Raw genomic sequence first — 14,322 nt, 5'->3', positions numbered from 1 at the left:
ATAATTTCCACACTATTGTACTCTATATCTCTAGTCTCTAGTCACGAAGCCCAAGAGCCCGTATGCTTTTTAACTGCTTTCTCAACCTGCCCTGCCACCTTCAATGATTTGTGCACATATACCCCATGGTCTGTCTGTTCATGCGCCCCCTTTAGAATTTTACCTTTCGTTTCTATTTCATCTCCTCATTCTTTTTACACCTACATCAAAGTCATGAATACATATCAAGAAAAGCAGTGGTCCTAAAACCGACCCCTGGGGAACACCACTGTATATCTTCCTCCAGTCCAAAAACAACCGTTCACCACCACTCTCTGTTTCCTGTCATTTAGCCAATTTTGTATCCATTCTGCCACTGTCCCTTTTATTCCATGGGCTTTAACTTTGCTGGCAAGCCAATTTTGTGGCACTTTGTCGAACGCCTTTTGGAAATCCATGTACACCACATCAACTGCATTGCCCTTATCAACCCTCTCTGTTACCTCATCAAAACATCGATCAAGTTAGTTAAACATGATTTGCCTTTAACAAATGCGTGCTGGCTTTCCTTAATTAATCCACACTTCTCCAAGTGACTCTTAATTTTGTCCCTGATTATTGTTTCTAAAAGCTTCCCCACTACTGAGGTTAAACTGACTGGCATTTAGTTGCTGGGTTTATCTTTACACCTTTTTTGTACAAGGGTGTAACATTTGCAGTTCTTCAGTCCTCTAGCACCACCCCCATTTCTAAGGAAGATTATGGCCAGTATCTCTGTGATTTATTCCTTCATTTCCCTCGGCATCCTAGGATGCATCCCATCCGGTCCTGGTGACTTATCTACTTTATGTAAAGCCAGCCTTGCTAGTACCTCCTCTTTATCAATTTTTATCCCATCCACTATCTCCTCTACCTCATCTTTCACTATGTCTATGGCAGCATCTTCTTCCTTAGTGAAGACAGATGCAAAGTACTCATCTAGTACCTCAGCCATACCCTCTGCCTACATACGTAGGTCTTTTATGCCCCTAATCGGCCCCACCCCTCCTCTTACTACCCGTTTACTATTTATATGCCTATAGAAGACTTTTGGATTAGCTTTCATGTTAGCTGCAATTCTATTCTCATACCCTCTCTTTGCCCCTCTTATTTTCCTTTTCACTTCTCCTCTGAACTTTCTATATTTAGCCTAATTCACAGATGTATTCTCGACCTGATATCTGTCATACGTTCTCTTTTACTGCTTCATCTTACTCTCTATCTCTTTCGTCATCCAGGGAGCTCTGACTTTAGTTGCCCTACCTTTCCCCCTAGTGGGAATGTAACTCGACTGTACCCAAAGCATTTCCTCTTTAAAGACAGCCCATTGTTCCATTACAGTTTTGCCTGTCAATCTTTGATTCCAATTTACCCAGGCCAGATCCATTCTCATCCCACTGAAATTGGCCTTCCACCAATTAAGTATTTTTATTCTAGATTGCTCCCTGTCCTTTTCCATAGCTAATCTAAACCTTATGATACTATGATCACTATTCCCTAAATGTTCACCTACTGACACTTGCTCCACTTAACCTACCTCATTCCCCAGAACCAGATCCCGCAATGCTTCCTTCCTTTTTGGGCTGGAATCATACTGATCAAGAAAGCTCTCCTGAACACACTTCAGAAATTCTTCCCCCTCCCTGCCCTTTAAACTATTACTATCCCAGTCTATATTAGGATAGTTGAAGTCCCCCATTATCACTCTATAGTTCTTGCATCTCTCTAATTTAGAAACATAGAAAAATAGGACCAGGAGTAGGCCATTCGGCCCTTCGAGCCTGCTCCACCATTCAATATGATCATGGTTGATCCTCTATCTCAATACCATATTCTCGCTCTCTCCCCATACCTGTTGATGCCTTTGTGTCTAGAAATCTATCTATCTCCTTCTTAAATATATTCAGTGACTTGGCCTCCACAGCCTTCTGTGATAGAGAATTCCACAGGTTCACCACCCTCTGAGTGAAGAAATTTCTCCTCATCTCAGTCCTAAATGTCCTACCCCGTATCCTGAGACTGTGACACCTCGTTCTAGCCAGGGGAAGCATCCTCCCCGCATCCAGTCTGTCTAGCCCTGTCAGAATTTTATATGTTTCAATGAGATCCCCTCTCATTCTTCTAAACTCTAGTGAATACAGGCCTAGTCGACCCAATCTCGCCTCATACAACAGTCCTGCCATCCCAGGAACCAGGCTGGTGAACCTTCGCTGCACTCCCTCTATGGCAACTATATCCTTTCTTAGGTAAGGAGACCAAAACTGCACACAGTACTCCAGGTGTGGTCTCACCAAGGCCCTGTGTAACTGTAGTAAGACATCCTTGCTCCTGTACTCAAATCCTCTTGCAGTGAAGGCCAACATACCATTTGCCTTCCTAACTGCTTGCTGCACCTGCATGTTTGCTTTCAGTGACTGGCGTACAAGGACACCCAGGTCCCTTTGCACATCAACATTTCCCAATCTATCACCATTTAAATAATACTCTGCCTTTCTGTTTTTCCTACCAAAGTGGATAACTTCACATTTATCCACGTTAAACTGCATCTGCCATGTATTTGCCCACTCACTCAACTTGTCTAAATCACCTTGAAGCCTCTTTGCATCCTCCTCACAACTCACAATCCCACCTAGTTTCATGTTGTCAGCAAACTTGGAAATATTACATTTGGTTCCCTCATCCAAATCATTGATATATACTGTGAATAGCTGGGGCCCAAGCACTGATCCCTGCGGTACCCAACTAGTCACCGCCTGCCACCCCGAAAAAGACCCATTTATTCCTACTCTCTGTTTCCTGTCTGTTAACCAACTTTCAATCCATGCCAGTATATTACCTCTAATCCCATGTGCTTTAATGTTGCACACTACCCTCTTATGTGGGACTTTATCAAAGGCCTTCTGAAAATCCAAATACACCACATCCACTGGTTCTCCCTTATCTATTCTACCAGTTACATCCTCAAAAAACTCCAGTAGGTTTGTCAAACACGATTTCCCTTTCATGATTCCCTGTTGACTTTGTCAAATCCCGTTGATATTTTCTAAGTGTCCTGTTATCACATCCTTTATAATATTATCACTCTAGCATTTTCCTTACTACTGATGTTAGGCTAACCAGTCTGTAGTTACCTGTTTTCTCTCTCCCTCCTTTTTAAAATTTTCTCTGCAAATTTGCTCCTCCATATTTTTCCCACTAGTTGGTGGCTTATAGAATACACCTAGTAGTGTAATGGCACCTCTATTATTTCTTAACTCTAGCCATATAGATTCTGTCCTTGACCCCTCCAGGACATCCTCTCTCTCTCCACACTGTAACATTTTCCTTAATCAATACTGCCGCACCACCTCCTATCTTTGCTGAACACCTTATATCCAGGAATATTTAATACCCAACCCTGCCCTTTTTTGAGCCAGGTCTCCGTCATTGCCACAAGATCATATTCCCATGTGGCTATTTGTGCCTGCAGCTCACCAACCTTGTTTACTATGCTTTGTGCGTTCACATACATACATACAGGGAGGCAACATACCATCCTGGAGTCACATCTGCAGCCGCAGAAACGCCTGTCTGCTCCCCTAACTATCGAATCCCCTATCACTATTGCTTTCCCTATCTTTCTTCCCCCGCCGCCCTGTACAGCTGAGCCACCCGTGGTGCCATGGACTACTCCGCAGAGGAACCATTGCCCTCATGAGTACTCAGAACAGAATGCTGGTTGGAGAGCGAGATGCACTCAGGGGACTCCTGCACTACCTGCCTGGACCTCCTTGTCTGTCTGGCGGTCACCCATTCCCTCTCTGCCTGTGCACTGCTTAGCTGTGGGGTGACCACCTCCTGAAATGTGCTACCCACGTAGCTCTCAGCCTCACGGATGCACCGCAGTGACACCAGCTGCTGTTCAAGCTCCGAAACCCGGAGCTTGAGCTCCTCCAGCTCCTGCAGCTGACGACACCTCCTGCACACATGGTTGTCCAGGACACTGGAAGCGTCCTGGGTTTCCCACATGGCACAGGATGTGCATTCCACTGAACTGAGCTGCCCTGTCATGCCTTTATTTATTCGACTATTAACTAACTGTACAGAAACTTCAGACTAAGATGTATCTGATTTAAGTTATTAATATAATATAGTATAGTATTAACAGTTACTAATTTAATATAGTATTAACAGTTACTAATAGAAAGAAAGAAAGACTTGCATTTATATAGCGCCTTTCACGACCACCAGACGTCTCAAAGCGCTTTACAAGGGAGTTGAAGTGTAGTCACTGTTGTAATGTGGGAAACACGGCAGCCAATTTGCATACAACAAGCTCCCAGAAACAGTAATGTGATAATGACCAGATAATCTGTTTTTGTTATGTTGGTTGAGGGATAAATATTGGCCAAGACACCAGGGAGAACTCCTCTGCTCTTCTTCGAAATAGTGCCATGGGATCTTTTACGTCCACCTGAGAGGGCAGACGGGGCCTCGGTTTAATGTCTTATCCGAAAGACGGCACCTCAGACAGTGCAGCACTTCCTCAGCACTGCACTGGAGTGTCAGCCTAGCTTTATGTGCTGAAGTTCCTGGAGTGGGACTTGAACTCACAACCTTCTGACTCCAATCTCCAAGCTCCGGCTTTATCCCGAACCAGCTATTTAACCCTGCCCCCTAACTTGAAGAGAATAAAAAACATTGTGACCTTTACCAACCAATCAGTTACCAGCTATCCTGTGACATCACTCCTTGTGGTTTTTTTGCACCGCCGCTCAGCTCCCTTTATGCAGCTGATGCCATCTCTGCTGCCGCCGCTCCCACTCAGATCCACACTCTGTCCTGGGCATTCTCCGCCTTTCCCTTCATGCTGCTCCCGCTGTCTCCAGTGCCGCTCAGGTCCACACTCTGTCCTGGGCATTCTCCGCCTCTCCCTTTATGCCGCTGCTGCTGCCTCCAGTGCCGCTGCTCCCGCTCAGATCCACGCTCGGTCCTGGGCCTTCTCCGCCTCTCCCTTTAAGCTGCTGCCGCTCTCGCTCAGGTTGGCACTCTGTCCTGGGCTTTCTCCGCCTCTCCCTTTATGCCGCTGTCACTATCAATTTCAAAGGGACTGGAAGTTCCAGATTCCTGCATGCACTTGTGTATGTGCGAAATCCGGAACGTGCAATCTGTCAAGATATGCTTTGACAGATCATCCGAACCGACTGAAAAATAGGTATTGCTGGCATAGAGTTGGGCTATTTGCCCAGCAATTGCCCATGCAATTCTTATGGCTGGTAAAAGCAGGCTTAAATAAAACATTTAAAAATCCAAAATTATGCACATATACTTTAAATGAGTTTATGCAAATATTGGCCTGGATTAAGATGTTTAAAATTATTTATCAAAAATCTTTTATTGAGGTTGGCGCAATGAAAGGTCTTATGAATAAAATTGCAATTCAGTACTTTTATAATGATTAGAATTCTGTAAATTGTATAATTATTTTGAATTCCATTGCATATCATTACGGGATTCCCTTTGTAAATGATTGCAATGGAATCCTCCTTTGTCAGGGGAGGACTGGGCTCAAGTGATCCCAGGGACGCTTCCGAACCACCTGTGTTCCTGGGATCCGTGGACCTTTACGCTGGCGTGCACCTGGAGGCCCAAGACCGCAATTCTTTGCAGCCTGGAGGTAAACTCGTAGATATTTTACGGATCGGAGGCATACTCTGGAGATATGCCTCCGACCGCAATTTCCAATGTTTCAAATTACCAACAGTTACTCTGGGAACCTGTTAACTTTACTTGTTCCCCTTTTTATTGTCAGAAGAGAGTTGCCCGTCTCAATTGAACTGGCATTTGGATACTAGTGAATGGAGCTCTATATATGCGGAGAACTTCATTTTTCCTCGGAGTGATATGAGGTAGAAGTGCAACTCTAGACAGGTGCCAGACGTATAACTGTTGTGCCACTCCCTATGGCCTGCAGCAGCTGAAGGAGTTTGAAATTACTGAATCGTTTTCTTCACTTCATCCTTAACTACAATGTAAAGTGTGGCCACATTACCACCTACAACTTGCAAGTGTTGAAATTAAGACAGAACTGATATACAGAGCAAAGTATTCTAAAAGCGGTCTTGCAGAGTCGCAAGATTTTTGGCAACTTTTATATTTAAATGATCATTTGGTGCTGGGAGTGCACTGCAGCATCAGTTTACAAGGGCTATGCTCATAATTTAATCAATTCACAGTCTGTTGGAAGCTGGTTTTATCTTTTCCTGCTACTGAGAAGTTTGCTCCCTGGGTTACAGCAGATATAATTACGGAGTCCTTGTTCTCAGTGGGATAGGATGGCAAGTGGCAACCATGCATGGCATACATTTTTAAAATCTACTTACTCCACAGGCAGGATTAGCACTCACTGCTTCCTGGTATTCTCCAGTTTTATGAGGTGGTCTCACTGGATTTTGGAATATTTTAGTGAGTGGAAAAGTTAGTAGTAATTTTGCAACAGGTAAAACCAGTGTATGACCTGATTCAGTCTGCCAGTAGTCATTAAAGCAGTAGTCAATACTGAGTCTTTATTTTCCTTGCTGGGGAAAGGAAGGAGGATTTTCTTTTACTTGGATTGGAAATATGTTTTAAAAATGAAAGTCGTAAATACATCATCAGTGAACTGTCTTGTTTTAGAATCAGCCCCTCTGCAGCATTACTATATAAAGCCATAATGTAATTGTACTGTCATACATTTGTCAAATACATTAATATAGAGAGGTTGCAATAAAGATTTAGTGGAAGAGAGAGGAATCGCACAGACATAATGGGAAATGATATGATGAAAAATTAAAGCTAAATTGAATTTTGGCATGTCACACAATTATCTTACTCCTCTGTATAGGAGCAAATCCAATAAATAGGGCCCAGCTCTGAATTTAGTTACTCAATTATATATTATTTGCAGACAGGGATATCAAAGTAAAATTGTATTCAGTCATAATCAGTTTGACATTGAACAGCTATTACCATGGGTTAAGTTTCAATATAAAGCACAGCATGTATTGTAGGATCAATCAGTTGGAAGTTCCACCATTGAAATCTCTTTCTCTCCTTTGGAGGGTGATATGTTTTTATCAAAGTGTCTGAGCGACATGTCCAATCTAATTTTTGCACAATCAAAACATCAGTGGCTTTACTGCAGCTATACTGCGCAACCTTATGCTGTTTAGTTTCTGTTCAGAAGAAGATATGAGCATCATCATCCATTTGCAGAATGTAGATTATAGAGCTAATATTACAGCCCTGCGCAGTGCAGCTGGTGCTGTTCAGGGGCTCTGCACGTCCATGCACGGAACAACTGACCTCGCATAATAATGCAAGGTCAGCGAACTTGTATAATTTCATGGTGTTCCCGCTGAATATTGCATGATGTGCTGGGACCACTGAAGTCACATGGCAGGAATTGTGGTGCTACCAGCTCTTAAAGTGTGAATCCTTATTATTATTTGAGAGAGTTGCCGGAGGGAACACTTGGTGAAGCACTGAGCGTGAATAAGGAGGATAAAGTGACAGTGGAAACGCAGGAGCCATAACCTATTGGCCAGAGGGCAGCCACAATGTCTCCTTCAGCTGCTGGGCTCAAAGATTCAGAACTCGCAGTGCCTGCCTACAAATGTTCTTCAGTAGCACAACTTGACGTCATTTGAAATTGTGCCACACAGCCTGTACATAGAAACATAGAAACATAGAAGATAGGAGCAGGAGTAGGCCATTCGGCCCTTCGAGCCTGCTCCGCCATTCAATGAGATCATGGATGATCATCCAAATTCAGTACCCTGTCCCTGCCTTCTCCCCATATCCCTTGATCCCTTTAGCCTTAAGAAATATATCCAACTCTTTTTTGAATATATTTAATGAATTGGCCTCCACCGCCCTCTGTGGCAGAGAATTCCACAGGTTCACCACTCTCTGGGTGAAGAGATTCCTCCTCATTTCAGTCCTAAATGGCTTACCCCTTATCCTTAGACTATGACCCCTGGTTCTGGACTCCCCAGCCATCATAAACATCCTTCCTGCATCTAGTCTGTCCAGGCCTGACAGAATTTTATAGGTTTCGATGAGATCCCCTCTCAATCTTCTAAACTCCAGTGAGTATAATCCCAATCGACACAATCTCTCCTCATACGTCATTCCTGCCATCCCAGGTATCAGCCTGGTGAATCTTCGCTGCACTCCTTCCATGGCAAGAACGTCCTTCCTCAGGTAAGGCGACCAAAACTGCACACAATACTCAAGGTGCGGTCTCACCAAGGCCCTGTGCAACTGTAGCAAGACATCCTTGTTCCTGTACTCGAACCCTCTTGCTACGAAGGCCAACATACCATTTGCCTTCTTAACCGCCTGCTGCACCTGCATGCTTACCTTCAGCAACTGGTGCACAAGAACACCCAGGTCTCTTTGCACTTCCCCTTCTCCCAACCTATTGCCGTTCAGATAATAATCTGCCTTCCTGTTTTTGCCACCAAAGTGGATAACCTCACATTTATCCACATTATCGTGCATTTGCCATGTTTCTGCCCAATCACCCAATCTGTCCAAATCGTACTGGAGTTTCACGACATCCTCCTCACAGCTTACCCTCCCACCCAGCTTTGTGTCGTCTGCAAATTTGGAGATGTTACATCCAATTCCCTCGTCCAGATCATTAATATATATTGTGAACAGCTGGGGTCCTAGGACCGATCCTTGCAGTACCCCACTAGTCACTGCCTGCCACTCGGAAAATGACCCGTTTATTCCAACTCTTTGCTTTCTGTCCGCCAACCAGTTCTCTATCCAAGTCAATACCTTGCCCCCAATCCCTTGTGCCTTAATTTTGCACGCTAATCTCTTATGTGGGACCTTATCGAAAGCCTTCTGAAAGTCCAAATACACCACATCCACTGGTTCTCCCTTATCTATTTTACCAGTTACATCCTCAAAAAATTCCAGTAGATTAGTTAAGCATGATTTACCTTTTATAAATCCATGTTGACTTTGTCCGATCCTGTCACTGCTTACCAAGTGCTCTGCTATTACATCTTTTATAATAGATTCTAGCATTTCCCCCACTACCGATGTCAGGCTTACCGGTCTATAATTCCCCGCTTTTTCTCTGCCACCTTTTTTGAATAGTGGGGTAACATTAGCTACCCTCCAATCCATGGGTACTGTTCCAGAGTCTATCGAGTTCTGGAAGATGACCAGCAATGCATCTACTATTTCTAGGGCCACTTCCTTAAGTACCCTGGGATGTAGATTATCAAGCCCTGGGGATTTATCGGCCTTCAGTCCCATCAATTTTCCTAACACCATTTCCCTTCAAATACTGATTTCTTTCAGTTCCACCCTTTCATCAGGCCCTATGTTTCCCGGCATCTCTGGGAGGTTATTTGTGTCCTTCTTTGTGAAGAGAGAACCAAAGTATGAATTTAGTTGGTCTGCCATTTCTTTGTTTCCCATTATAAATTCCCCTGATTCTGACTGTAAGGGACCTATGCTTGACTTCACCAATCTTTTTCTCTTCACTTATCTATGAAAGCTTTTACAGTCAGTTTTTAATGTTCCTTGCTAGCTTACTCTCATATTCTATTTTCCCTTTCTTAATTAATCCCTTTGTCCTCCTTTGTTGAATCCTAAACTGCTCCCAATCCTCAGGATTATTGCTTTTTCTGGCCAATTTATATGTCGTCTCCTTGGATCTTATGCTATCCCTAATTTCCCTTGTTAGCCACGGTTGAGTCACCTCTTTTGTTTTATTTTTATGCCAAACTGGGATGAACAAATTCTGTAGCTCATCCATTTGGTCTGTGAATGTTTGCCATTGCCTATCCACCGTCAACCCTTTGAGTGCCATTCCCCAATCAATCCTACAGTTCTGAGCATCCATAGACAAGTCCACAATCTGCATTTGTGCAGTGCTGCTTAACTCTACAGAGCTGCAGCAGACCATGCAGCGTGCAGCTACTCCAGGGTCCCCTGCAGCAGAGGTTCCTAGCTTTTCTCAGGAGTGGTTGGACTGGTGCCACAGTGATCTTGAGTTCAAGTCCACAGCAGACTGTGTCCTCTGGATTAATCAGATTGGGAAATTAATTTGAAACAGTCATAATGCAGAACTTCAACTCCTTCATTGATGCACAAAGATCTGCTCTCAACCAGATATCTAATGGAATCCCTACTAAATGAGAGAATAGAAGACCATGTAGAAAAGAAAAGTATAATAATGAATAGTCAGCATGGATTTCAAAAGGGAAAATCTTGCTTCACCAACGTTATTGAATTTTTTGAAGAGGTAACAGAGAGAGTAGACAAGGGTAATGCAATAGATGTAATTTATCTAGATTTTCAAAAGGCCTTTGATAAGGTACCCTATAATAGACTAATGAATAAGGTCAAAGAATGCAGAGTCAGGGGACAAGTAGCAGAATGGATTGCTGGCTGGCTTCAAGACAGAAATCAGAGAGTGAGAGTAAAGTGTAGCTATTCATAGTGGCAGAAGGTGGGTTGTGGTGTTCCACAAGGATCAGTGCTGGGACTGCTGCTGTTCACAATTTACATGAACGATTTAGACTTTGGAGTCATAAACACAATTTCTAAATTTGCAGATGACACGAAATTGGGGGGGATAGTCAATACTGAGGAGGAGTGCAACAAATTACAGGAGGGCATTAATAAACTTGCAGAATGGGAAAATAATTGGCAAATGAAGTTTAACACAGGTAAATGTGAGGTATTACATTTTGGTAGGAAGAATAGGGAGGTCACTTATCACTTGGAGGGTGAGAGTCTAGGTGGAGTAGAGGAACAAAGGGATCTCGGAGTACAAATACACATCACTAAAGGTCGCACCGCAGGTTAGCAAGGCCATAAAAAAAGGCAAACCAAGCAGTATCATTTATTTGTAAATGGATAGAATTAAAAAGTAGGTAAGTTATGTCAAACCTGTATCGAACCTTGGTTAGACCACACTTAGAGTACTGCGTGCAGTTCTGGTCGCCATATTATAAAAAGGATATAGAAGCACTGGAGAGGGTGCAGAGAAGATTTACAAGGATGATGCCAGAAATGTGAGGGTATACATATCATGAAATGAACAGGCTGGGCCTCTTTCCTCTTGAAAAAAGGCTGAGGGGTGACCTAATAGATGTCTTTAAAATTATGAGAGGTTTTGATAGAGTGGATACAGAGAGAATATTTCCACTTGTGGGGAAGAGCATAACTAGAGGCCATCAATAAAAGATAGTCACCTAGAAATCCAAAAGGGAATTCAGAAGAAACTTCTTTACCCAAAGAGTGGTGAAAATGTGGAACTCGCTACCACAGGGAGTGGTTGAAGCGAATAGTATAGATGCATTTAAGGGGAGGCTGGACAAGCATATGAGGGAGAAGGGAATAGAGGGTTATGCTGATAGATTTAGATGAGGAAAGATGGGAGGAGGCTGAAGTGGAGCATAAACGCCAGCATGGACTGGTTGGGCCTGTTTCTGTGTCGTATTTTGTTTTGTTCGTTTATGGGATGTGGGCGTCGTTGGCAAGGCCAGCATTTATTGCCCTTGAGAAGGTGGAGGTGAGCTGCCTTCTTGAACTGTTGCAGTCCGTGGGGTGAAGGTACTCCCACAGTGCTGTTAGGGAGGGAGTTCCAGGATTTAGACCCAGCGACGATGAAAGAACGCCGATATACTTCTAAGTCAGGATGGTGTGTGACTCGGAGGGGAACTTGGAGGTGGTGGTGTTTCCATGTGCCCACTGCCCTTGTCCTTCTAGGTGGAAGAGGTCGTGGGTTTGTGAGGTGCTGCCAAAGAAACCTTGGCAAGTTGCTGCAGTGGATCTTGTAGATGGTACACACTGCAGCCACGGTGCGCCGGTGGTGGAGGGAGTGAATGTTTAAAGTGGTGGATGGGGTGCTAATCAAGCGGGCTGCTTTGTCCTGGATGGTGTCGAGCTTCTTGAGTGTTGTTGGAGCTGCACTCATCCAGGCAAGTGGAGAGTATTCCATCACACTCATACTTGTGCCTTGTAGATGGTGGAAAGGCTTTGGGGAGTCAGGAGCTGAGACGCTCACCGCAGAATACCTAGCCTCCTACCTGCACTTGTTGCCACAGTATTTATGTGGCTGGTCCAGTTAAGTTTCTGGTCAATGGTGACCCCCAGGATGTTGATGGTGGGGGATTTGGCAATAGTAATGCCGTTGAATGTCAAGGGGAGGTGGTTAGACTCTCGCTTCTTGGAGATAGTCATTGCCTGGCACTTGTGTGGCGCGAATGTTACCTGCCACTTATCAGCCCAAGCCTGCATGTCATCCCGGTGTTGTTGCATGCGGGCATGGACTGCTTCATTATCTGAGGAGTTGTGAATGGTGCTGAACACTGTGCAATCATCAGCGAACATCCCCATTTCTGACCTTATGTTGGAGGGAAGGTCATTGATGAAGCAGCTGAAGATGGTTGGGCTTAGGACACTGCCCTGAGGAACTCCTGCAGCACTGTCCTGGGGCTGTGATGATTGACCTTCAACCACCACAACCATCTTCCTTTGTGCTAGGTACGACTCCAGCTAGTGCAGTGTTTTCCCCCCGATTCCCATTGACTTCATTTTAATAGGGCTCCTTGATGCCACACTCGGTCAAATGTTGCCTTGATGTCGAGGGCAGTAATTCTCACCTCACCTCTGGAATTCAGCTCCTTTGTCCATGTTTGGACCAAGGATATAATGAGGTCGGGAGCCGAGTGGTCCTGGGGGAACCCAAACTGGGCATCAGTGAGCAGGTTATTGGTGAGTAAGTGCCGCTTGATAGCACTGTCGAGGACACCTTCCATCACTTTGCTGATGATTGAGAGTAGACTGATGGGGCGGTAATTGGCCGGGTTGGATTTGTCCTGCTTTTTGTGGACCGGACATACTTGGCCAGTATTCCACATTGTCGGATAGATGCCAGTGTTGTAGCTGTACAGGAACGGCTTGGCTAGATGCGCGGCTAATTCTGGAGCACAAGTCTTCAGCACGATAGCCGGGATGTTGTCGGGGCCCATAGCCTTTGCTGTATCCAGTGCGCTCAGCCGTTTCTTGATATCACGTGGAGTGAATCGAATTGGCTGAAGACTGGCTTCTGTGATGGTGGGGACTTCAGGAGTTGGCCGTATATCCTATGTAATCCTATGTAGCCCATGCTGAGGGAGTGCCCAGCAGCAAAGGAATGGTAGTAGTTGGTGTAGATGATGGCAGGGTAATGGCATATCTGTAACTCCCACACCCCATTTAAAAGACTGTGGATGAGTTACCCAATGTACAATCCCAGACAGCCACTTCAGCGTACTTGCGCACTTTCACTTACAGAACCACCTTCTGACCCAGCAGGAGGAGGGATTGTGTAACCTCTATCCCTTGTGGCAACAATTAAAACCCCACAGCTATCCATCTCACTTCCTGCTCCTACTGGGAGATCAGTTCGAAGGAACAAAAGGTTAGGAAGTAGAAGACACATCCCATACACTTTGACTAAAAGGAAGCACTGGGGTAAAACACATTGAATGCACCTGCACTACACACTGGAATTAGTAATATAAGTTGCATTGGCTAATACTGGAATGTGTCTTGACAGTTCTTTTTTTCTTGGGCCCGTTCAGGTTGTTGAGGTTGTATACATAGATGCTGATGTACGGCTGGGCCCAATGGAAGGACATGTTTCTTCGGAATGGGACAGAGCTCATTTCAGGGTGTACTGATATGTGCTGGTAGGAAAAGGCTACTTTGAAATATCTGTGGTATTAGATCTGGTCTAATGACTGGGCTGCTGACACTGCTGCATTCAGCGGGCTATCCTTTTGGGAATGATGCAGAGAGGCTGCAAAGGGATATAGACAGGTTAAGTGAGTAAGCAATGATGGATTATAATGTGGAGAAATGTGAAGTTATCCACTTTGGTATGAAAAATAGAAAAGCAGAATATTTTTTAAATGGTGAGAGATTGAGAAATGTTGGTATTCAGAGGGACCTGGGTGTCCTTGTACATGAATCACTGAAAGTAAACATGCAGGTACAACAAGCAATTAGGAAAGTAAATTGTATGTTAGCCTTTATTACAAAAGGATTGGAGTGTAAGAGTAAAGACATCTTACTGCAATTATATAAGGCCCTGGTGAGACCACACCTGGAGTATTGTATACAGTGTTGGTCTCCTTACCTAAGGAAGGATATACTTGCCTTAGAGGGAGTGCAACAAAGGTTCACTAGACTGGTTCCTAGGATGGGGGGGATTTTCCTATGAGGAGAGATTAAGTAGACTAGGCCTATATTCCCTAGAATTTA

The sequence above is a fragment of the Somniosus microcephalus genome, chromosome 3 (genome assembly GCF_052327205.1).
Source record: "Somniosus microcephalus isolate GS21.2 chromosome 3, FLI_Smic_1.0, whole genome shotgun sequence".
NCBI classification, from domain to species: domain Eukaryota; kingdom Metazoa; phylum Chordata; class Chondrichthyes; order Squaliformes; family Somniosidae; genus Somniosus; species Somniosus microcephalus.
This window is presented reverse-complemented; position numbering follows the sequence as displayed.